Source organism: Bos javanicus, chromosome 29, assembly GCF_032452875.1.
Source record: "Bos javanicus breed banteng chromosome 29, ARS-OSU_banteng_1.0, whole genome shotgun sequence".
Classification (NCBI taxonomy): domain Eukaryota; kingdom Metazoa; phylum Chordata; class Mammalia; order Artiodactyla; family Bovidae; genus Bos; species Bos javanicus.
This window is the reverse complement of record NC_083896.1, coordinates 16,223,317-16,247,157: the sequence shown is the minus strand read 5'-3', so window position 1 is coordinate 16,247,157 and position 23,841 is coordinate 16,223,317. Positions and strand designations below refer to the sequence as shown.

Here is a 23,841-nt window from a genome sequence, read left to right as displayed (position 1 = left end):
AATGAGGGCTGGGGGGAGGACTGATGGATGAGAGGCTGGGGAGCATGCACAGCTTTAATTACTCTTTCCTTCATTCAACAGTGTACTGAAAGCTCATTGTGTAAAGCACTGGCCTAGATATTAGGCATGCCACACAATGAGACTAGGCTGCTTCATACTGCCCTGCCTGCCGTGTTCTCCCTGAGACTGTCCACCTGCTGAATAATCCCTCTGTACTCAAGATCCAGGACAGGCAATCTCTCTTCCATGAAGTCATTTATCTCAGTGGCTTGGAAAACTGGCTCTACTCGTGAGTACGTGGCTGAGTCTTGAGCAACTAACTTCTCTGTGATCCAGATCCCTTGTTTGCAAAATGAAGCTACATACCCCATAATATTCTGATGAAGATTAATTTAGTTAATTAGTTATTAACTAAGATTAATTAGTTAATACACATAAAGAAAACAGCACAGTGTCTGATGGCTTCCTGGTCCAGAGACATCGTATGGAATAAAGATGGTGGTGATGAAGGAGGAGGAGGGGAAAGAAGAAGAGAAGAAAGAAGCTTTCCTTGACAGCTTCACAGCTCCCAACACAGTGAATCCCCTGTCCTTGGGTCACCACCGTCCAAGTCACAGACATCTTGCAGTCCTGTCCTCACCTCCATCACGTGCTGAGCTGCAATGGGCAAAAACAACTGTATGACCATCTGAATTATTTCTGCTGTTTGGTACCAACTAGGTTTTCAACAAATGATGACTAAAAGAATATTGGATGAATTCATGGAGCTCCCATGAAGATGTCACTGCTGGTGGCAGCCCAAAAGGGAAGAAAGGGGACAGTGGCTACCAGGAAGATAGAATTTTTTAATTATGCACCAATAGAAAAATAATTCTGCTAGAGGAAATAAGAATTGTCAGAGAAATGAAGAGGAGGGAAGAAAGGGAGCTAGTGTCTGCTGACCCCCTGGCATGAGCTAACTACTATATTGGGACAGATGCAAATATTACCTTTATTAACACTACGTAGAAATTCCACTAATTAATGCTTTTATGCATCTAAGGATTAGAAAAGATAGTGAAAATACCCCTATAAATGAAAGCTATTCATTAAATTAATTGTCTGAATTGTACCAGAGAACTTGCTAGTTATCTATCAGATTTTATTGGAGTTGGTTAATAGCAAGATTTTTGTGGAAGATATTATGAGGTTCATTTTTTAAATGAGAAACACAGCCAGAGAAGTTCAATGACTTGACCAAAGTCATGCAGCCTGGCACAGGCAGACCAGTTTTAACCAAATCTAAAGTCACCAGTCATCTCTATGTCATAGAGGCTATACTGACAGACCTCAGGGCTTTGGATTATATCCCCAAATATGTGTTCACATTAGCATAGTCAGAATTGACCCACTGTGTTGCTGAACTGATTTTCTGTTTTGTCAACATTTAGGTTATTGAAATCTCATTTAAAGGAAAAATAAATGATGTGTGAGGGTGAAAACCAAACTTGCCAAAATAAATCTTGCAAAAGAGACAGCAAATCAGCCCCTGCATTTTTCTGCAGGTGTGAGAAGACAGTGTATGAGGCGGTCGTGATGAAGCTCCTTGGGCCTCCAGTGACTGGGGGAACTGTCTGAAGGCTCTGGCTGCTGCTCTTTCATATCTCTTGCTGGATTTGTGCCAAGGCCATGCCTCCCAGAGGCTTCTTCCAACTGAGGACTGAGCATGGCAGGAATACTAAAGGAAAACTAGTTCCTGGGAGACATAGTCTCCTCTGAACTGACTTTGGCTTCAGAACTCCCAGGGGCTTTGCTGGACTTGCCTGAGACTGTATGGTGATCCAGCATACTTCATGCAAACCTCTCTCCTTCACCTGGGCTCACAGACTGGCCCTGTGATCTGCTGGCTCGCCCAGCTGGCCTGTTATCTCCCACATGGGCACACGGGCATCTCCTCTAATAAATTCCTTGCATGTTTAATCATGTCTCGGGATCCGCTTCTTGTAGCACCCAGACTAAAACACCAAAGGACAGCCATGTCTCCGCTAATGACCTCACAGACTACTTCAGTTCTGACAATAATTTGTATGCAAAATGAGGAAATGATCATAAAGCTTTTTTTTTTTAATGACTTGTAGAAGACATCAACTTTATCAAAATACTACAAGATTTTTAAATATATTAGGTATTTTGTATATGGGATCTTGTTTATCCCTGACCACAGTTCTAAGTGTAACATGCTCAGCTTCAATTATCATTGTCCAGTTGAGGGATCTCAAGTTCCAAAAATTTACAAAACGTTCCCAAGGAGACGCAATGATGTGCTTGTGAGCTGAGGCTTCAGTCTAGATCTCACGACTCTCAGAGTTTTCAGAGAAGGTGGTTTACAAACAGTAAAGCCTGGGTATATTCAGCATCAACTGTTGTCCTTGTCATTTAATCAGTCTTCTTAGATTTACTATTTATAGTAAAATACAATGTGACCAAGATCTAGTGAAATGATTTCTGAGAAAAGACACAGGCATGTGCTCAGCAGAGGCCCAGGACTAAGTGTTCAACAGTGGTTAGTTGAATTAGATTGAAAGTTGATACACATGGAAGAGTTAGGACATTTCCCAAGAATTTAATAACCTAAGAGCTATGCAAATTGGAATGAATTTGTTTAGGCTTTTGACTTTAAAATATGATGTTTGTTTATTTAAAAGGAAAAATATACACACGCAAAAATGAATAAACATGAGGTGCTGGTAAACAGAGGAAGCTGAGAACAGAAGGCTGTATAAACCTGCAGACCTAACATTTGTACAGCATGCTGCAGCTTTCTGGGCACTGCCCCACACAGCACTGCTTATAACCTTTATTACAGCCCCAGCCGGGAGGCACGAGCAGCCCTCTGCTAGAAATAGGACCAAAGAGGCTCAAATCACCAAAGAAAAGGATGCAATGGCTATAGTAGCAAGGGCTCTTGGCTAAAACTAAAGAGGATTGACAACTGTATAGAGCAAGTGAAGGAATGGAGTTAGAGATATATGTACAAGACAAAATCAGTGACAGAGGAACAGGCAGACTGGATAAGAAAACATCTGCAAAATGCCTTGTGGGTGACCAGTCAACACATAAGCTTTTGAGCAGGTGTGAGATGCCTTCCACCGAGGACTTCAAGACACAGCTGGGTCAGATTTTACAGCGGGGCAGATTTCTTGGGTGTGCAGGTTTGGACTGGACTGGACGAGATCCAGTAAAATTCGGAGTTTTACCTTTTTTTTTTTTGGTTATTATACTCCCTAGTTTCCAAAAAAATATTCAAAAGTATCATGTGGGGAGTCACATAGCTCCTTGCTTCTTAAAAGTGGTGGATTAGGGCTATCCAATGCTGCTATTTTGTATATCTTTGTGACCAGTTCATACCATGAACTGTCAGTGTTCTTTTTACTATTGGAAATAGAGTCATTTACATCTTTAAACATAATCCGATTAGAGAGTTCTTCCCAGAAATCCCAGAGCTATCTCAGAAATTAAATCCTAAAAATTGTGTTCATTTAGAACCACTTTTGGTACCCAAATCTGCATTAGAATTCCCAAGACAAACAGAAACAATAAGATATATTTATATTTATGTAAAACATATGGAGGCCAAGAAGCCCCACAACCTGCTGCTAGAATCTGGAGGACCAGGGAAATTGGTGGTGCTATTCAATCTGAGTCTGAAGTCCTGAAAACCGGGAAGCCAATGTTGTAAGTTTTGATTTGATTCCAAAGGCCCAAGAGTCAGGGATTAATGATATTAAACTTTGCTTTTTTCTTAAGCTGAGACACCTAACTTCTTCTGCCCTCAGACATTCTAGTTCTCAGGCTATTGGACCCAGATCTAGAGTTTTATTTTTAATGTGATCCATTTTCCCTTCCTTTCCACAGACGAAGGAAATTCAAATTCAGGTTATGCTAAGTTATTAGGAATTTGGGGAGACATTTCGGTTATAGCAGGAGAGCCCTGGACTAGAAGTTAGGCTGCCTGCATTCTAGTACTAGCATCACAAGTAACTAGTTTATATAATGGTGAGCCAATTACTGCTGTTCTCTGATCCTCAACAGAGAGGGCTAGGCTAGAGCTTACATGCCTTGAGGTGTGTATGGGTAATGTATATATTTTAAACGACAATATGAATGGGGTGGGCCTTTGTGAATTGAGGCATATGGATGCTCAAAGTTTTTACAACTCAGTTTTGGGAAAAAATCTCTAGCCCAATTTTGATTTGTGGACCACCAATTTGTAACTTCTAGACTCCTGTTGACTACTCTAAAATTTGGTTACTGCAAAGAGGGAAGTCAGCGACAATGATTTCCTTGAAAGGAAAACTAAGAATTGTTGTTCATTTACTATCATATAGAAATGAATAATACTATCCTATAGAATGAATGTGTTTAGCATATTATCATGTGGGTTTTTCCCCCTATTTTTCACTCCTACTCACTATCAAGGCATTCTTTGGGTCAGGAAGATCCCCTGGAGAAGGAAATGGCAACCCACTCCAGTATTCCTGCCTGGGAGATACCATGGACAGAGGAGCCTGGCAGGCTACAGCCTATGGGGTCGCAAAGAGTCAGACACGACTGAGCAACTCACACACATACTATAAAGGCAAGTGGAGAAAGTGCTTTACAGGCAGTGAAACAGGTTGATTAGGGTGAAATAGATTATTCACAAAAAAGGAGTTAAGGGTCTAGACTTGTGAGATTACATGTAGAGTTTGCTAGCAGCAGGAGAACCAAAAAGACAACCATGAGACCAGTGGGCTTAGAGTACAGAGTTCGCCTATAAGCCACAGAGAAGGGGACCCATAGGATGCAAAGGAAGACTGGGGGATAGAAGATGGGAACTTAGATGCCTGCGAGACGCTGAAATGGGGCCAACAATAGAAATCCCAGAGAAGCTTTCAGAGAGGATGGTGCCAGTGATTAGTCTCAGAGGGTGTGCCCAGGAGGGTGGATGGGAAGCTTTGAGTTCCAAAGCTTCCAAATACTTGAGCAGGAGATTAACAAAGACTGGGGGTGGGGTTTACACAGCTGGGCTTGGCAGCAGAACTCTCAGTGTGATGTGGGGAAAATGAGTTCTATCTCCCTAACCTCCAGAGAACAGGAAGAACAGAGGGAATTAAAGCGCTTAGAGGGCTGGCTGATTGGTGGGGTCTGGTGTCAAAGTAGGAGACACGGAGTTGGAGGTCCTGCCACTAGAAGCTACAGCCCAGCTCAGGCAGAAGTGGGAGCTGCCAGGACTTGTGGCCCTGGCATAGTGTGGGCGTATGCTCATGGCAACTCCCTTAATAGATATCATAGGACCTTCTCTTGATCTGGTACATTGATAAACACTGGTTGATCCCTGAGATGCCAGTCACAGTGCTGTTGTTCACAGAAAACAGTGCACATTTCATGGTCTTGTGTGCGGAGACAAAGTGCACCAAGAAAAGTGTGAGAAGAGAGGTGGGAGAGGGAAGGAGTTACCAGGTGAAGAGAAAGAAAGCGTTGCAGGCAAGGGACAGTGCCAAGAGATGATATCATGTTCTTCCTCATGGACAGGATGGGTACATAAAGGCAGGTGAGCTGGGGATGGAACACTTGAATGTGAAAAGCAGAAAATTGGATCTGGGACAGTGAATAAAACCACACGAGGCCTCCAACAGAGGGAAACCCTAAGGGAACTCAAGTGAAAATGGCAAAGGATGTAATAATTATACAAGACCCCCCAGAGGGGGATTGATCACCTCCATCCATGGGATTGTCCAGGCAAGAGTACTGGAGTGGGGTGCCATTGCCTTCTCCTGTTAGAGACACAGAATGAAGTAAATGGGGCTCTTTCTCTCTTGAGTTCAAGAATCCCAAGAGAGTCTCTGTATTGTCTTAAATCAGAATCATGCCTGGAACAGTGTAGGTGCTCCATTAATACTGAATGTGTGAATGAATTTTGGCTCAAAATAAAGAAATACTTTCAAACACTGGGGAAAAAAAAAAAAAAGAATACTCAAAGATAAGCTCAGACACCAAGGCAGGGATTTGAGTGCTTCAAATTCTAACTGCTTAAGGTTAGGTTGGGGTTGGTTCACAAAACCTCTTCATATCATTGTGCAATGGATTATTTGAGCCTGGGGTTAGAGGTGGCAGGAGGAACTGACTGAGCAGCTTGGGGAGCTGCAGGGACCACAGACTTGGTTGTTTCTACGACTTGGCCTGGGGGCAGCCTTGCTAATTATCCCTGTGGATGGAGATGATGGAAGTAAGCTGGCCCTTTACACAGACCGCTCCCAAATAGCCAGCAGGTAGAGCCCAAGTGACAGTAAACAGTCTGTCTAATCACTTCTCTCTGTGGACACCCACCCTCTCACAGATGCTAACAAACTGGCATGCCACAAACTGAACATACCTGGCTCCAAAAATTCCTCCTCAGCAGAGCTAAAAGCCCAGCAGAATTTCCTGGAGCATTAGCACGTATGTCTTGCTTTTTCCTCCATCAGCTAAGAGAACGGCTTAACCAAAAAAAAAAAAAAAAAAAATCATCTCTATAAATGTCCTTAAGGAATGTCTCATTAATTCTCAGGTCTCCTGAGCACCTATCTTTCCAAGGAGCAGCAGAGAATCAAGAAAAAGGCAGGACTGGCTCACAGATAAGACAAAGCAAATCTAAGAAAGACAGTTGATTAAGAGAAGAATTAAAAGTTTATTATAATTGGTGTTTCTAAGTAGGCTGCCCAGTAATTGTTTACAAGAAAAACACACACAGACGAAGCTGCAAATCCTTTTTTCAGCAGAACAATGAGATATTATTAATTTGTGTGGTGGTTGTAATAGAGTTTAATGAATTTTCTGGTTGAATAATCTTTGGGAAACTCTATTGCCAATTAAATAAATATCAGCTAAACAAGCACAAACAAGTGAAAAATAAGGAGGCTGGAGAGAAAATACTCTACAAGGCCTTCATCATCTGGGCCCACTTGCTTCTCTCCAACGCACATCTGGAATAGGAGCCTCCCTCTGCTTAGGACACCTCCGCCCCACGCAGGCCATCATAGGAGTCCTCATCGTCCTGTTCGCCAGCCCTTTGTGGCTGGTGCATTCCCTGCTTTGCCCCAGAGTTACTGACTTTCTCCTCCTTGTTTCCCTAGCATTCTGTTTGGCATTTATCATATAACCTCATTATGAGTTGTTCATTTGCCTCTCTCCTCTGCTTGCCTGTGGATTTTTTATGGGCAATGATTCTTCTTTCACTTGGGTGTCTTCAGTGTCTAGTATAAGACCTAGCACACAGTAGGTCTTCAGATTTAAGGAACTCCATTCTCATATCCTGCCTGTGTTTTATTTCAACTAGGAAGCCCTCAATGTCTAGCTTTCACAAAGCGACTTCATTCATCAAACAAGATCCAGCTTGAGTGTAACCTCCAGAATCTCTTCCCTCATGCTATGCATTCTCCTGATTCTCTGTCAGTGAACTTCCATAGTTCTTACTTTATATTCTAGGCCATCCAATCTCTATTTACCATATCTTTGCTTGTACATAGAGGTGGTATCTTAAAGGAACTAGAGAAAAAATAAACATCTGTGTGTTTTAAAATTAAATATCCTTTTTCTTTCTCTTTGCATGCTCAGTCGTGTCCGAATCCTTGTGACCCCATGGACTATAGCCCACCAGGCTCCTCTATCCATGGGGTTTTCCAGGCAGTAATACTGGAGTGGGTTGCCATTTCCTTCTCCAGGGGATCTTCCCAACCCAGAGATCAAACCCGTGTCTCCTGCTTTGCAGGTGGATTCTTTACCACTGATCCACCAGGGAAGTCCTTGATTTAATTGGATTTTTGAGCCTGTTGACTGGATGCTATTGGATTAGTTTGCCAGGGCTGTCACAACACATCCTACAGACTTGGTGACTTCAAGAACAAAAATGTGTTTTCTCAGAGTTCTGGAAACTACGAGTCCAAGCTCAAGTTGTCAGCAGGTCCGTGTCTCCTGAGGCCTGTCTCCTTGTTTGCAGATGGCCGTCTCCTTGCTTTGCATGCACGTGGCCCTTCCTCTGTGAGTGCACCTCGCTGCTGTTTCTTTGCATGTCCTGGAGTCCCTTTTTATAAAGGCATCTGTCAGATTGGATTAGGGTCTACTCCAATGGCCTCATTTTAACCTAATTACCTCTCTCTCTGCCTTATCTCCAAACATAGTCACTTCCGAGGTGTTGGTAGTTAGAGCTTCAACATTAAATTTTTGGAAATGACAAATTCAGTGCATAACACTACTAATGTCCTGCTCAAAGCTTAGACCTAGAATTGCCAATTAGAAGGAAATCCCAAACTTCTAGAAACTCAGGACCTTACAGGTTCTCCAGCCAATGCCACAAGGGATAGTATGCAGATTGTCAAGGTGAAGCCTTATGTTTTGTCATATCTCAGGGTTGAGAAGAGCTTGGGGAGACATAGGCCTGTGAAGAAGGGGAGACATTAGAAAAAGGCCCCTAGCCAACTCTGTGGCATGACACTGGACCGAATGAAACATCACCATTGACTGCTCAAGTAATGGGGTTGACCTGGGTCATTGTTTATCCCCTAAGAGATTTTTGAACTGGTTGGCAAGAAACTGTCTGTGAGAGACTTACATTCAGATGGAGAATAGCATTGCATCCAGAGAAAATTTCTATACTGAGAGGAAGTGATTATATAATTCTATGAACATTTATTTACTCAGTGTTCCTTGAGCACCTGCGAACTTAAGAAAAGATGTTTCAGACTTTGGAATATCTATTATTTGCAATTTCCTTCGCTCATTTAGGACTGGGGACACTGAGGGTCAACATGGGGAGGTACAATGAATTAAGACACTGTTCACCAGAGTGAACAGTGATAAAGTTCTCTGATAAAGCCTAGTAGATAAAGCCTGTTCATAAATTAGATCAAATGACATAATCCCTGGAAGTCCTCTGTGGAGTGTACAGTGCTGAATAAAGGCAGGTTGCTCTCATCAATCACTGCATCACAGCACCTGCTGATGCCAGTGAGGCAGAGTCACAGGGTAATGGGAGATAGGAGACGGCTTCATCTTGTTAGCAACTTGCACTGCTAGGCCAGAGGAGCCACAATAAATACACGCTAACAGGTGCCATTAGGGCCAGGGAAGCCTGTCTTCTCCACTCCTGGACTCGAAGGCAAAGATCACACTTCTTCCTTCTTGTTTCCCCTCTGTTTTTAGATGATGCTCGTGCGCATGCTGTGTTGGTAAGTGGTAACTAACTCTTTGTGACTCCATGGGCTGCAGCCTGCCAGGCTCCTCTGTCCATGGGATTTCTCAGACAAGAGTACTAGAGTAGGTTGCCATTTCCTTCTCCTGGGGATCTTCATGAACCAGGGATCAAATCCACATCTCCCGCATTGGCAGGTGGATTCTTTTGTTCCCTAGGTCACCAAGGAAGGCCCTCTTTTAGACGATACCCATTATCCAGTGCCAGCATGCCATGAGGTAAGATAAGAACTTGGTCCAATCCCAGCCCTTCCACTTGCCAATTACCCCACAGGAGCATCGCTAGCCATGGTCCTGGGATTTAATTTCCTCAGTTGTGGATGGACCTCATGTTTCTATTGAGTCCATGTGTACGGTACATGCAATCACTGTATGTAAATATAGTAATCGTATGCATAGCCCAGAGCACAGTTCTTCACACAAAGTAAATGATTCCTTCAGGTTTCCTCTCTTTGCAGAGAAATTCCTGGTGTGATTGTGTGTGTGTGTGTAGAAAGGGAACTTCTTAAAGTGATTGGAGAAGTGAGGAAGTCACTTTTAAGCCAAATTCTTAATGACACTTGTATTTAGAATGTCACACTTTTCACTTTTCAGGTGAAATTAGGAAACAAAATTCTTTTAGATGACAAAATATTTGCCATGCATAAATTTCCAAATAAATTCTCTAATTTTTACAAACTCTTTGCACTATAAACACTAATTTGAGTCAAAAGTAAATTAATCACTTCAGCTAATAAAACCAATATACTTCCAGTAAAATGACAGTTAAGATTTTATGAAATCTCTAAAAGTGTTAGACACTGGATTAATGAGAGCAAACCTTTCTTAATTCATAGCCAAATTCCCTGGCGCCCACTTACATTCTCCCTCACATAAGCTCAGTTCAGTTCAGTTCAGTTGCTCAGTCATGTCTGACTCTTTGCGACCCCATGAATCACAGCACACCAGGCCTCACTGTCCATCACCAACTCCCAGAGTTCACTCAGACTCACGTCCATCGAGTCAGTGATGGCATCCAGCCATCTCATCCTCTGTCGTCCCCTTCTCCTCCTGCCCCCAATCCCTCCCAGCATCAGAGTCTTTTCCAATGAGTCAACTCTTCGCATGAGGTGGCCAAAGTACTGGAGTTTCAGCTTTAGCCTCTTTCCTTCCAAAGAAATCCCAGGGCTGATCTCCTTCAGAATGGACTGGTTGGATCTCCTACAGTCCAAGGGACTCTCAAGAGTCTTCTCCAACACCACAGTTCAAAAGCATCAATTCTTCAGCGCTCAGCCTTCTTCACAGTCCAACTCTCACATCCATACATGACCACAGGAAAAACCATAGCCTTGACTAGACAGACCTTTGTTGGCAAAGTAATGTCTCTGCTTTTGAATATGCTATCTAGGTTGGTCATAACTTTCCTTCCAAGGAGCAAGCGTCTTTTAATTTCATGGCTGTAATCACCATCTGCAGTGATTTCGGAGCCCCCAAAAATAAAGTCTGACACTGTTTCCACTGTTTCCCCATCTATTTCCCGTGAAGTGATGGAACCAGATGCCATGATCTTCATTTTCTTAATGTTGAGCTTTAAGCCAACTTTTTCCCTCTCCTCTTTCACTTTCATCAAGAGGCTTTTTAGTTCCTCTTCACTTTCTGCCATAAGGATGGTGTCATCTGCATATCTGAGGTTATTGATATTTCTCCCAGCTGTCTTGATTCCAGCTTGTGCTTCTTCCAGCCCAGCGTTTCTCATGCTGTACTCTGCATATAAGTTAAATAAGCAGGGTGACAATATACAGCCTTGATGTACTCCTTTCCCTGTTTGGAATCAGTCTGTTGTTCCATGTCCAGTTCTAACTGTTGCTTCCTGACCTGCATATAGGTTTCTCAAGAGGCAGGTCAGGTGGTCTGATATTCCCATCTCTTTCAGAATTTTCCACAGTTTACTGTGATCCACAGAGTCAAAGGCTTTGGCATAGTCAACAAAGAAGAAATAGATGTTTTTCTGGAACTCTCTTGCTTTTTTCATGATCCAGCAGATGTTGGCAATTTGATCTGTGGTTCCTCTGCCTTTTCTAAACCAGCCTGAACATCTGGAAGTTCGTGGTTCACGTACTGCTGAAGCCTGGCTTGGAGAATTTTGTGCATTACTTTACTAGTGTGTGAAATGAGTGCAATACATGAAGAAATCTCTAGAGACCACAAATAGAGAGGGAACAAGTGACAGTGACAAATAAATGCTGAGTGCTTGGCATGGGGGGCATTTGCCAAGACCCAACTCTAGAGTCTTGAGTTTTGTTTCAGAACCACAGAGGATAAAGAATTAGAACTAAGGACTCCTACATATAACTTAGAACTTCAAAGACTATATGTTTAAGGGTGTTTTAGGGGACAAAAAAATAGCCTGCCAGCAAAGGAAAATTATAAGGAGAGTCATTTGTTTATTGGGAAAAATGTCTCAACGACAGTTTGTAACCACAGGCCATACCTCAAGCAGGTATGGGAGTCTGAAACTACACTGTAAGGTTTGTGAAATCTCAAGTATAAAGTGTATAAAAGTAATCATGTGTTCACGGTGCCTTAGGGCTCCCAGTGATAGTGTAAACGCAAATTCCCCTTGGAGAAACTAAGCTGCCAAAATTGAGAAAAATTTAAACAGCAGAATTAGATACCAGAGACTTCAAGTTTGGAGGGCTCTTATATAGAACATAAGAAGGTTTAAGATGTTTGAAGAAATAAAATATGGAACCAAAACACGATACTGGAATATGACTATCAAAAAAGATTCAAAGTGTTTGAAAAGACGTATGTGTACTCCCAGAAGTGAAAGGATAAACATTTGACCCTGCTCTTCCTGCCAAACAAATAAGAATCCCTTCTATATTTGGGTTAAAGAGCAGATGAGAAATAGGTAAAGAGAGAATTAGCGTATTATAAGAAATATCTGAAGAAATTGTACAGAACGCAGCACAAATGAAAACAGAGATGACAAAGTTAAGAGACATGAACGATAAAATGACGAGGACTAACATTTAGTAGGAGAGAATAAGGATAATTATTCTCAGGATAGTAATTCTCAGCAGAGAATAAGGATACTTTCAAAAGAGCAGTATAACATTATTTTGCAGGAGAGAATGTTCTAGAACTGATTAAAAATACATTCTCAAATCAGAAAACAAAAATATCCCAAGACAATAAGAATATATACCCAGATGCATCATTGAGAAAAGGTAGAACATTAATTACCAAGAGATTATTAAAAGTAGAGAGGGAGAAAATAAAAGGGCACAGCAATAACAATTAGCCTAACATCAGGCTTAACAGCAACAATGGAAGCCAGAAGACTGAAGGCTATCTCACAATTGAGGAAAAACAGCCATCATCCTAGAATTCTATAATCAGCAAACCTAGTTTGAAAAAGAGTTAAATAATGATGTTTTATAAAATAATAATAGAGAGTGCCCACCAATATAGGTCACTCTCTATTATTACTAGAGAAACTTAAAATGTATTCTAAGTAGATCATCAATTCTAGAGGAAATATTTGAGGTGCAAAACATACTGATCAGTGAGCCAATTATTATACATGTGTGCATAATAAATAAATATTAATTGTGTAAATAATAAAACATGTAACTTTACTGGTTAAAAAATAGATAAAACTAGAATATAAAACAAAGACCATATGGGAGGCAGGAAGTCTTTCTGACCATCCAAAAGTGTATGTCTAGGTTAAAAGCAATATCAAGTTTGTTTCAGAGGAAAGTAAAGAAGTTGCTTATATGAAATTGTAAAGAAAGCAATTTAAAGGACAGAAATATGGTGGAAAACTGTTAGAACAGTAGAAGGAAAAATAAAATAATACATTTCAGGAGAAAACAATGAAGCATTTAAAACCAAAAATTAAATAATATAAATAAAAATGTATCAGTAACCACAATTAATGGTAATACTTAAGCTTATTAGTTAGCTTAAATTGTCAACATGAATTCACAGAGATGACACCCAGCCACATGACAGTATTTATTCAAGACACATCTAAAATGTTAAGTAAGAGGAGTGACATCAGCATCATGGCAACGTAAGACATCCCTTCTTTTGTTCCCCTCTAAACAACTAATTAGGCATCAGTCCATGAATAAAAGTATCTCTGTGGGAGTTATAGGAATGAGCACGATATGCCAAAGAACCCAGGTGGAATCTTACCCATCAGTGCATTGGGTAATAGGCAAAGACACAAAACTCAATACAAGCTACAGAAAAAACAGGGGCTTATAGACAAGCCACAGCGTCTCTCAGTCCTGGCTGGGGAAAACCAAGAAGCATGCTGACCTGGGCACACGCATATCTAAGAGGGATTTTGTAGAAGCCCAGCCTTCCCAAGGAAGGAGTTCAGTTCTCTGTTCAAATGAAAAACCACAAGTCTGGACCCTGAATATGGGAAAGGAGGTTTGCTGGCACCATTTCCCCCTCAAGGAAGCACTGGACATGGCTGAACTAGCCCGCAGCAACCGCTGCCATGTGGGAAAAGGAAAACAGTGAGTGAGTCCCTGATTACCCTTTTGTTTGAGATGCTGCTGTATAAGCCTATTCTCCCACAGCAACCAGAGTACTGAGGTGAGACCTCCCCGACTGGTCAGAAGGAGGATGTTGAGAAACAGGCAGAAACAAATATCAAATGGCACTTGAGGAGTGGGGCTCCTACCGTCTCTCAACTCCAGCAGAAAGCCTGTCCATGAACCATCATTGGGAGATACCTCTAGGAGGTTCACAGACACCCCAGAGCTCTGAGTGCAAACCTATACTTCCCTGAGACTCTGACCAGCCCCGCTCTAGTGCAGCCCTGAGTGGCTGTGGTTAACAGGGAGTGCCCTCAGAAAACAGACCAGGGGCTGTGGGCAAGGGAGAAACCACAAACGTGAGCTGTAGCACCACCTCTGGCAAATGAAAGAAAGGCTTTTATTAGCCAGTCTGGTAAGATTGAAGAACCGGAGGAAGGATTGTTCCACAGGAGGGATTGAGAAAAATGGAATGAGTGAACCTACACAAAGTCAGAGAAAACCCAGAAAATAATAATGCCAACAAACAGAATACTCTGTATAAAAGCAAAGATTTAAGGAGGTGTCTGCTACTTCAAATGTGAAACAACAAGGAAACATATCACCAAAAACGTAATAATAATTCTCCAATAATCAAGCTCAGTGGCATAGCATTTTGTGATTTAGCAGATAATGAATTCATAATCACTGTTTTGAAGAAATTAAAGAGCTAGAGAGAACAGAGAAACACAACTCAACAAAATCAGGGAAATGATTCATGAACAAAATTAAAAATTAAGAGATAAAAAATATAAAATCACATTCTGGACCAGAAGAAATCAGGGAATAAAATAAAAGATGCAATAGAAGAGCATCTATAGCAGAAGTGATCAAACCAGAAGACAGACTCCATTAGCTAGAGGTGGAAACTTTGAAATAACCCAGTCAGAGGAGAACAAAGGAAAAAGAACAGAAAGAGTGAAAAAAAAAACCTAACTGATTTATGGAACATACACCATATGATATCACTTATACGTGGAATCTAAGAAAGCCAAACTTGTAGAAAGCGAGAAGAGTTGGGAGAACTGAAGAGATGTGTTTAAGAGGACAAGTTTGCAACTAAAGAAAAATCTGGAGATTGAACGCAAAACTTAGTGGTTACAGTCAACAATATTGTATTATAAACTTCAAAGTTACGGAGCAACAGGACCTCAATTTTGTTCACCACAGGAATGAAATGATAATTAAGTGACATGATAAAAATGTTGGATAATGCCACAGGTGTAATGATATTGCAGTATATAAATGTAAAAAGTTGACAGGTTGTAATCTTCAATTTACACAGTGCTGTATGCCAATTATATCTCAAAAATAAATAAGTAAATGCATAAATAACATTGTTCTCAATGGAAAAAAGATAGCAAATTATCGATTGAACTTTTATCTAAGTAAACGGTGGAAACAGATTTATCAGGTAAACACTGAACAAAAGAAGGATGGTAGCATAACATTAATTACAGACACGACAAAATAGACTTTAACCAAAAAGAATTAAGGATGAAGATCCTGACAAAACTAAAAAAAATAAATCAATAGGAAGACAGTGATTTGAAATGGCCAATGCTATATAACCCATACATAAACCTAATATGAATTGAAATGCATCAACAAATTGATAGATCTACAAACAAGGTGTCAGATTTTACGAGATGTCTCTCATTAATTGGGCTTCCCAGGCAGTACTAGTGGCAAAGAACTTGTCTCCAAACAGGAGATGTAAAAGACATGAATTTGGTCTCTGGGTTAGGAAGATCCCCTGGAGAAGGAAATGACAACCCACTCCTGTATTCTTTCCTAGAGAATCCAGTAGAAAGAGGAGCCTGGCAGGCTATAGTCCATAGGGTCACAGAGAGTCAGACACGACTGAAGTGACTTGGCACGCACGCATACTCTCATTAACTGATATATAATTCATACAAACCTCAGTAAGATTATAGAAGATTTATGATTATAATCCAAAGAATGACAAAACACACTTTTCTCATAGATTATTTCTTTTTTAATGACCATTTATTAGGCCATAATGGCACCCCACTCCAGTACTCTTGCCTGGAAAATCCCATGGACGGAGGAGCCTGGTAGGCTGCAGTCCATGCTAAGGGTCGGACACGACTGAGCGGCTTCACTTTCACTTTTCACTTTCATGCATTGGAGAAGGAAATGGCAACCCACTCCAGTGTTCTTGCCTGGAGAATCCCAGGGACAGAGGAGCCTGGTGGGCTGCCATCTATGGGGTTGCACAGAGTCACACACGACTGAAGTGACTTAATTATTTTCAAGAAGAGGTTATCGTATGACCCATGTATTCTGAAAATATTAAAATTAAATCAGAAATTACACTTTAAAATATTACTTAAACCATTTGAAGATAATAAAATTGAATCAAAATGAAATTGGAGAAAATTTGAAATTTCTGTAATTAATATTGAAAATCACATGCATCAAAACTTCTAAGACACAGTGGAAGTATCATTTTGAAAAAAAAAAAAATTCACAACTTTGCTTTTTAAAATTAGAAGAAAAGCTGAAAAGTCATGAGTTAAACACAACATTTAAATTTTTTAAATAAAAAAGCAAAATACAAATAATAATAAAGACCAAAATTAATTAAACAGAAAGAAAAAAGGGTCAACAAAGTCAAAATGTTACTAGAATAATAAAATAGAAAAATTTTATAAAGATTTTTCATGGAAAAAGAAGGAAAACACAGATAATATGCAAAATTTAAAAATGGAACATATAGAGCAGAGATAAATAAGACAGAATATTATAAAAAATTTCAAGATTGAAGAAATGGAATTTTTTTGTCCAGATACATTAAGGAAACCTCAACAGGCCTTTTATCATTAAATACATATGATCAATAGTTTAGTATCTACTCACAAATAAAACATCAAGCCTACAGAATTTTTACAGGTGAGTTTACTAAACTCAAATGTTTGCAAACGATTCAAACATTATACAAACTATTTCATAGCATAGTAAGAGGGAACATTCCCCAGTTTATTTAATATGGCTGGTATCTCCATATTAATTCAATAAGAAAAAGAAAACTAGAGATCATACTCCTGTAACAAATGCAAGCAAGACAAAATGAAAATTCTTAAATACATTATTAACAAAATGAGTACAGCAATGCTAATAAACAGATGAGACATCATGAGAAAGCTGTGGTTATCCCAGTAAGAGAGGATTTTTTCATATGGGAAGATATATTAATATTACTCATTTCTTTGAAACAGAAGAAAACTCAATGCATCGGCTATGATTTAATTTAGGAAATGAGGAATAATATAAAACATTCTTAACCTAATAACAAATATCAGTGTAAAATATACAAACATCATACTTAACAGGCAAACACTGGGCATATTCTCTTTAAAATCACAGAGAAGAGTGTCAGAATCTGCAGACAAACCATTAGAATAAGAAGGTAAGGATTCTAAATCTATGCTCAATATGGAAAAAAGTGACTGCATTCCTGAAGTTAGGGTCAACAGGGCAGAGCAGGAAGATTCTGAGCTCACCTCTTCCCACAGACACACCAAAACTACAATAGCATTCGGAACAACTCTCTCTGACCTGAAGACTAGAACAGCTTTTCTACAACTAAGGAGATAAAGGAGGGAAAAAAAATCACACTGAGATTGGTAGGAAGGTAAGAGAAGCAGTTCTAGATAGGACCCACATCCCTGACAGGTGATGCAAAAGAGGAAGGAGATAACACAAACTCGGAGGTAACCCTAAGGGGGAAGCTTCAAGCCCCACACTGGGCACCCTAGCCCTTGGGACGAGCACTGGGAAGATGCGCCCTCATAACTGGTTTTGAAAACCAGCAGGGCTGACAACTGGTAGAGTTGGAGGGCTGTAGAAAACTGAGACTCTGCTCTTACAGTAAGTATGCACAGACTTTCTTGTTCTGAGTCCCCACACAGAGAGTAGATTGGAAAGCACTTGGCCCTGTAGATGGCTTGTCAAGAATGCTCTCACCTGCTCCCCTCAGCCTGCACTCAGCTCTGATTCCAAACCCCTTGTCAAGGTGGTGGCCCCTGGCATGCCTCTGGAGAAGCCCTGGCCTACGCCAAGCTCTGGCTCTACTGCCTCTAGCTCCAGCCCCTCTTCCAAGGGCGCACCTCTCAGCATGCTTTGGGAGAAGCCCCAGCCTATGCTGGGCTCCAACTCCAGCCGACCCTAAGCACGCCCCTGAAAAAGCCCCAGCTTATGTTTGCTTCAGCTCCAACCCTCCCACCAAAGTCACTGAGCACACACCGTCTGCATAGGGATGTTCCTATACAAGTACATGGCTTCTAGGCTGGGACAGATTAACTATTTCACAAAATTGATAGAGACAGAAAGTCAAACAAAATGAGAAAATAGAACCGGGGGTGGGGGGGAACACACAAATGAGGCAGAGATAGTCATTATACCTGATAAAGAGCTGAAACCAAAGGTCATAAAAATGCTCAATGAACTCAAAAGAATAAAGGAACACAGTGAGAGCTTCAACAAAGGATTAGGAAATATAAAAGAACCTATCATTGTTGAAGAATACAATAACTGAAATGGAAAATGCACTAGAGGAAATCAACAGCAGGTTAGGTGATAACACAGAAGTCACCTGGAAGACAATCATCAATAAGAACAACAGAAAGAAAAAAAATTTAAAAATGAGGAGAGTTTAAGGGCTCTCTGGGGAAAAAAATCAAGTGTACTAACATTTTCATTATTATGTGTGCCCAAAAAGAAAGAGAGAAAGGGACAGGAATGGTGGAAATTTCTCTAACTTGCAAAGGAAACATACATCCAAGTCCAGGAAGTACAGAGTCCCAAACAAGATGAAGCTAAAGAGACCCACACCAAGACACATTACGATTCAAGTATCAAAAGTTAAAGCCAAAGAGAGATCTTAAAACTGGCAAGAGAAAAACAACTAGCTATGAACAAGGGAACCCACATAAGACCACCAGCTGACTTTTCAGTAGAAATTTTCCAGGCCCAAAGAAATGGCATGATACCTTAAATGGATTGAAAGGAAAAAAACCTATTTCAAGAATACTCTAGCCAGCAAGGTTATCATTCAGAATTGAAGGAGAGATAAAGAACTTTCCAGACAAACACAAAAAGAGTTCATCACAATTAAACTGGTCTTACAAGAAATGTTATGGGGCTTCCCTGGTGGCTCAGTTGGTAAAGCGTCCGCCTGCAATGCGGGAGGCCTGGGTTCGATCCCTGGGTTGGGAAGATCCCCTGGAGAAGGGAATAGCAACCCACTCCAGTACTCTTGCCTGGAGAATCCCATGGACAGAGGACCCTGGTAGGCTACAGTCCATGGGGTTGCAAAGAGTCGGACACCAACTGAGCGACTTCACTTCACTTTCACTTATAAGAAATGTTAAAGGGACTTCTTTAGATGAAAAAAAAAAGGTCATAAATAGAAACAAGAAAATTATGAAAGAAAAATCCCACAGGTAAAGGTGAACTCCACCTGTAAAGTTAGTATAAAGTTGAAAAGACAAAATTAAAAAGGTAAAAGTAAAATCATTTGTACCTAAAATAATTAGTTAAGTGATATAAAAAAGTAAAAAAGATTAAACATGATGTGAAAAAACATTTAATATGATGTAGGATAGTTAATATGTAGTGTGCATACACTCAAATGATAGCTTAAACTATATGCTTGTCTCAGTTTATTTATATATATATATTCATGTACAGTATTTATATGTACATGTGAAAGAATAAAAACCTCAGTGTAAAAAAAGTAAGATTTATACCTTTCAGAGAAAATGTAAGAGAGTATAATTTTTACCTCAAAGTTTGAAATATTTACTAAACCAGGCACATGACCTGTGTAAACCAGAGAACAAGATTTGGTAAAATTTAACTACAATTAATACAAATAAACATTTATTAAAAGAGTATTGAAAGCTATAAGCCAATTATCTAGAATGCAAAAAGGTATAAAAAACCAAATATCAAAATCAATTTATTGAGTGAAACATTTCAAAAAACTGTGGCAAAAAAATATGCAAAATCAGTTCACAGGAGAAATATGCAAAAAAAAAACAAAACAAATAAAAGGGATTTTAAACTTCAATGATAAACTGAAAGAGGCCAATTAAATCTTTGAAATGCATTATCTATATTAGATCAATAAACCCTGATATTACCAGATGCTGGTGAAAATAGTATAACAAGAACTTGTACACAGCAACTAAATTCTGACTGAGGTATATACTCTAGATGCAGAAACACTCACTGGCTTACACTAAGTCATATAGAAGAGTGTTCAATACTTGACAACAAAGAAACAAATAAAAAAAAATAGAACTAAAAGAAAGCTATAAAAGACATAAAAAAAGACAACTACTGTAAGAATGAACAGATCAATTACGGTATATTCATTTAATGACATAGTACACAGATATAAAATGACAAAAAAATGTTCTGCAGTTGAAATTATTAAGGCCAATGATTTTTTATCATTATTGATAGAAAAATAAGCTGTGATAGAATATTATGCAGTGAAGCTCTACATAAATTTTTTAGGGAAAACACAAGCACATCTATAAATTATTAGAGTAAGAATGTTTCTGGATATACGATCAATGTCTACAAAAACAAATTTATTCCTATATACCACCACAAAATAATTTTAACACAAAATGTACCATTTCCCACTAACTATAATAACAAATACATAAAATACTTACATATGTGCCATAATCATATTCAAATATGAATGTGTGTTACCAACACCAAATACAGGATAGTGTTTTGCTTTAAAGGAGAGGGTAGGTAATATCACCAGGAAATGGCTGAGAAAGTTTCAACAACACTGGTAATATTTTATTTTTCTTTTTAAAAAAATTATTATTATTTTTTTTTAGGGTAGGACACCAAATAATTGATGGCTTTGAACTGTGGTGCTGGAGAAGACACCTGAAAGTCCCTTGGACAGCAAGGATCAAACCAGTCAAAAGATTAAGGGAGATCAACCCTGAATATTCACTGGAAGGACTGATACTGAAGCTGAAGCTCTAGTATTTCGGTCATCTGATGCGAATAGATGACTTGTGGAAAAATCCCTGATGCCGGGAAAGATAGAGGGCAGGAGGAATACTGGGCGTCAGAGGATGAGATGGCCAGATGCCATCACCGATGCAAAGAACATGAACTTGGGCAAACTCTGGGAGACGGTAAGGGACAAGTGAGGCCTGGCGTGCTGCTGTCCACGGGGTCACAAAGGTCAAAAAGCAACTGAACAACATACTTGCTTTACAATGTTGTGTTAGCGTCTACTGTGCAGCAGAATGAACCAGCCACACACATACACATATCCCCTTCCTTGTGAGTTTCCTTCCTATTCAGGTTGTGACCGTGCGTTAAGTAGAGTTCCCTGTGCTGTACAGCACGCTCTCGTTAGTCATCTATTTTATACATAGCATCAATAGTGTATACATGTTAATCCCAATCTCCCAGTTCCTCCCACTCCTCTTTCCCCCTTGGTATCCATACAAGAGAGGGTCAGAGAATAAAGTAAATCAGGCAGAGAAAAACAAGTATCAGCTATTATCACATATATGTGGAATCTAGAAAAATGGTATAGATGTTCTTATTTGTAAAGCAGAAATAGAGACACAGGCGTAGATAGCAAACATATGGATACCATTTTATTTCTAAAGGGAGTGGTCTTTGGTTTATTATTCATTATATAATTTTTGATTACATTGACCATAATGTTCATTCAGATTTTTCCAACAGAGGCTATGGAAAACCTGAGTGAACTGTTTGACCAATCCAATATATCTTTAACAATGCATAATATATTTTTAAAATGCCTGAAAAGATCTGCTTCAGGTCTATGTCTAAGGCAAGAGACAAGAAAAGTCAGTCTTTAAGTTTCCCTTTCGGGTTTCCATTCTGAGCCTTCCTTCCTTAGTAGGCCAGAGGGGCAGGTCAAATAATGAAGTTAATATATGCTGTGGAAGAGGAAGCAAACATCGGTTGCTGAGGTTCTTCTCACCAGTCACATTTTTGTTCATCAAATCCTTAACTTCCCTTGATTTTCCTTTAGGAAGTCTTTCAAGGATGGAAGCAAATTTTCCTTTCCTTGAATTATGGTTTTCAGTCATTCTTTTTTTTTCTATGACTTCCTGTCTTGGATCACATTATTCATGCACATGCCTTTTCTCCTCTCCTTATCTCCTTCGGCATATAGTCTGTGTTCCCTAAAGCACAGTGTAGTATATGGTCAATAAACATCAGCTGAAAGCAGGGGACATGTAGTGTGGGAAGAAAACAGGCTCCAGGAGTCAGGTAGACTAGACTCCACCTCCTCCTGCAGGTGTAGACCTCACTGGTTTTGCTTTCCAGGGGCATGACTTTACCTCTGTGAGTCTCATTCTCTCAACTGAAAAGCGGAGACAGTAATAGCCGAAATCTCAAGAGTTTGTGCCATGAGGATTATTAAATGCCAATTTCAGTGCCTGACCCAGAGCAGGCACCTAATAAACTTCACTTCGTTTAACCTTTCTTTCTTTTAGTTTGAAAGATCTCAAAGTTGCTAGTAATGAGAGTTGTATCAATGCCAAGCTCATGGAGAATGCAGGTTTAATGGTAATCTCTCTGCACAGTGAGTCTAATTGCTTTTGAATAAGCAGCCACATTACTTGGAAAGTAATGAGGGATTATAGATGATGATTTAATACACTGAGCATTCACACTTAGCAGTAAGATAGAACTCTGGCAAGGGGGCTGATGTTCAGGAATAGGTAAAACTCAGTTCGTGAAAGTTCCTAAGGTCCCTGGCGTATTTTTTTTTTAAATGTTCATTCCTTCAAGGCAGAAATCAAACACACCCCTAGATCATAGGGCCAATTTCCTGCCTCTGCAGTATCATTCATTTACAAAATAAGCCTTAATTAATCTGAAAAATAAACAACTCTCTACCATTTCCAACACATACAAAGGCATATTTGAAATCTGATGGTTTTCCTGTGTTTCACTGAAAATGTGACTGTTCCTCTTTTAAAGCACACATTCCTGAAGGAGGTAAACGTGTCTTTCTTGCTAGAGGGTTCCTACAGGAAAGCCAACTGAAGTCAACATTACATATTAACTAATAGTACACACTTGCCCCTTCCTCCCAGGACAACTACCCAGTGATTTAATGATGTGGGCAGGTCCCCCTTGAGTTTTTTCTTCTCCAGGCAAAATATGCCTTTCTTTTTAAAACTACTGTTCAAGGTAACATTTTGTCTGTTACTAATGATGATATGAATAACATATTCAAATAACATATTCAAAACAATATTCTAGAAGCATTCAGATCTCTTAGAACAAGAAAATAACCTCCCTTATTATTTATACCAAACTTCTATTAACGAAGACCAAGACTGTCTTAGTCTTTGGTGACACTGTTCCACTTCTAATTAGATACTAAGCTTAGCAGAAACTAAAATCCACAGTTCTTCACGTGGCCTGCTACTGAGCAGCACCTGCGTCTCCTCTACTCACACAGTTCATTAGCTCGGCAGGTATTTATTTATTCTGTGCAAACCTGGTGCCAGTTATGGTGCTAGCTGCAGGAGATACAATCAAGATATAGTCCGAACTTGCAAGATGTTCTCAGTCTAGTCAGGGCAACAGACAATTAAACACAGGCCAGTACATTCCACAATCATTATTTTAAGAGATTCCCAGAAGAGAAGACCTTGGAAAACCTGGTAGGGCTTCCCAAATGAAGTGGCATAGAAGGATGAATGGGTATTAGCTGAACCAGGAGGGTGGAGCCAAAGCACAGAGAGCCTAAGCTTCCTCACAGAGACCAACTGGCTTCCAAGGATAAGCATCCCAAGAGAAATTCATGTAGCATTGCTTCAGCCAAAGCCAACAGAAGGGAAAATCAGAAAGGCCCATCCACGTAAAAGGGGAAGGACTCTACTTCTTCATGGAATATTGGCAAGGTTTTAGAAGAGCAGATATTTAGAAAATATAATCTGCCACTTATACA

The 23,841-nt window shown here is 39.9% G+C and overlaps 1 non-coding gene across 1 annotated transcript; it reads left to right on the top strand.

The window, feature by feature from the left end:
- The first annotated feature begins 18,995 nt into the window (after positions 1-18,995).
- TRNAC-GCA (transfer RNA cysteine (anticodon GCA)) lies at positions 18,996-19,067 on the top strand. The gene has a single exon. It is a non-coding gene; the product is annotated as a tRNA-Cys (tRNA).
- Positions 19,068-23,841: the final 4,774 nt, after the last annotated feature.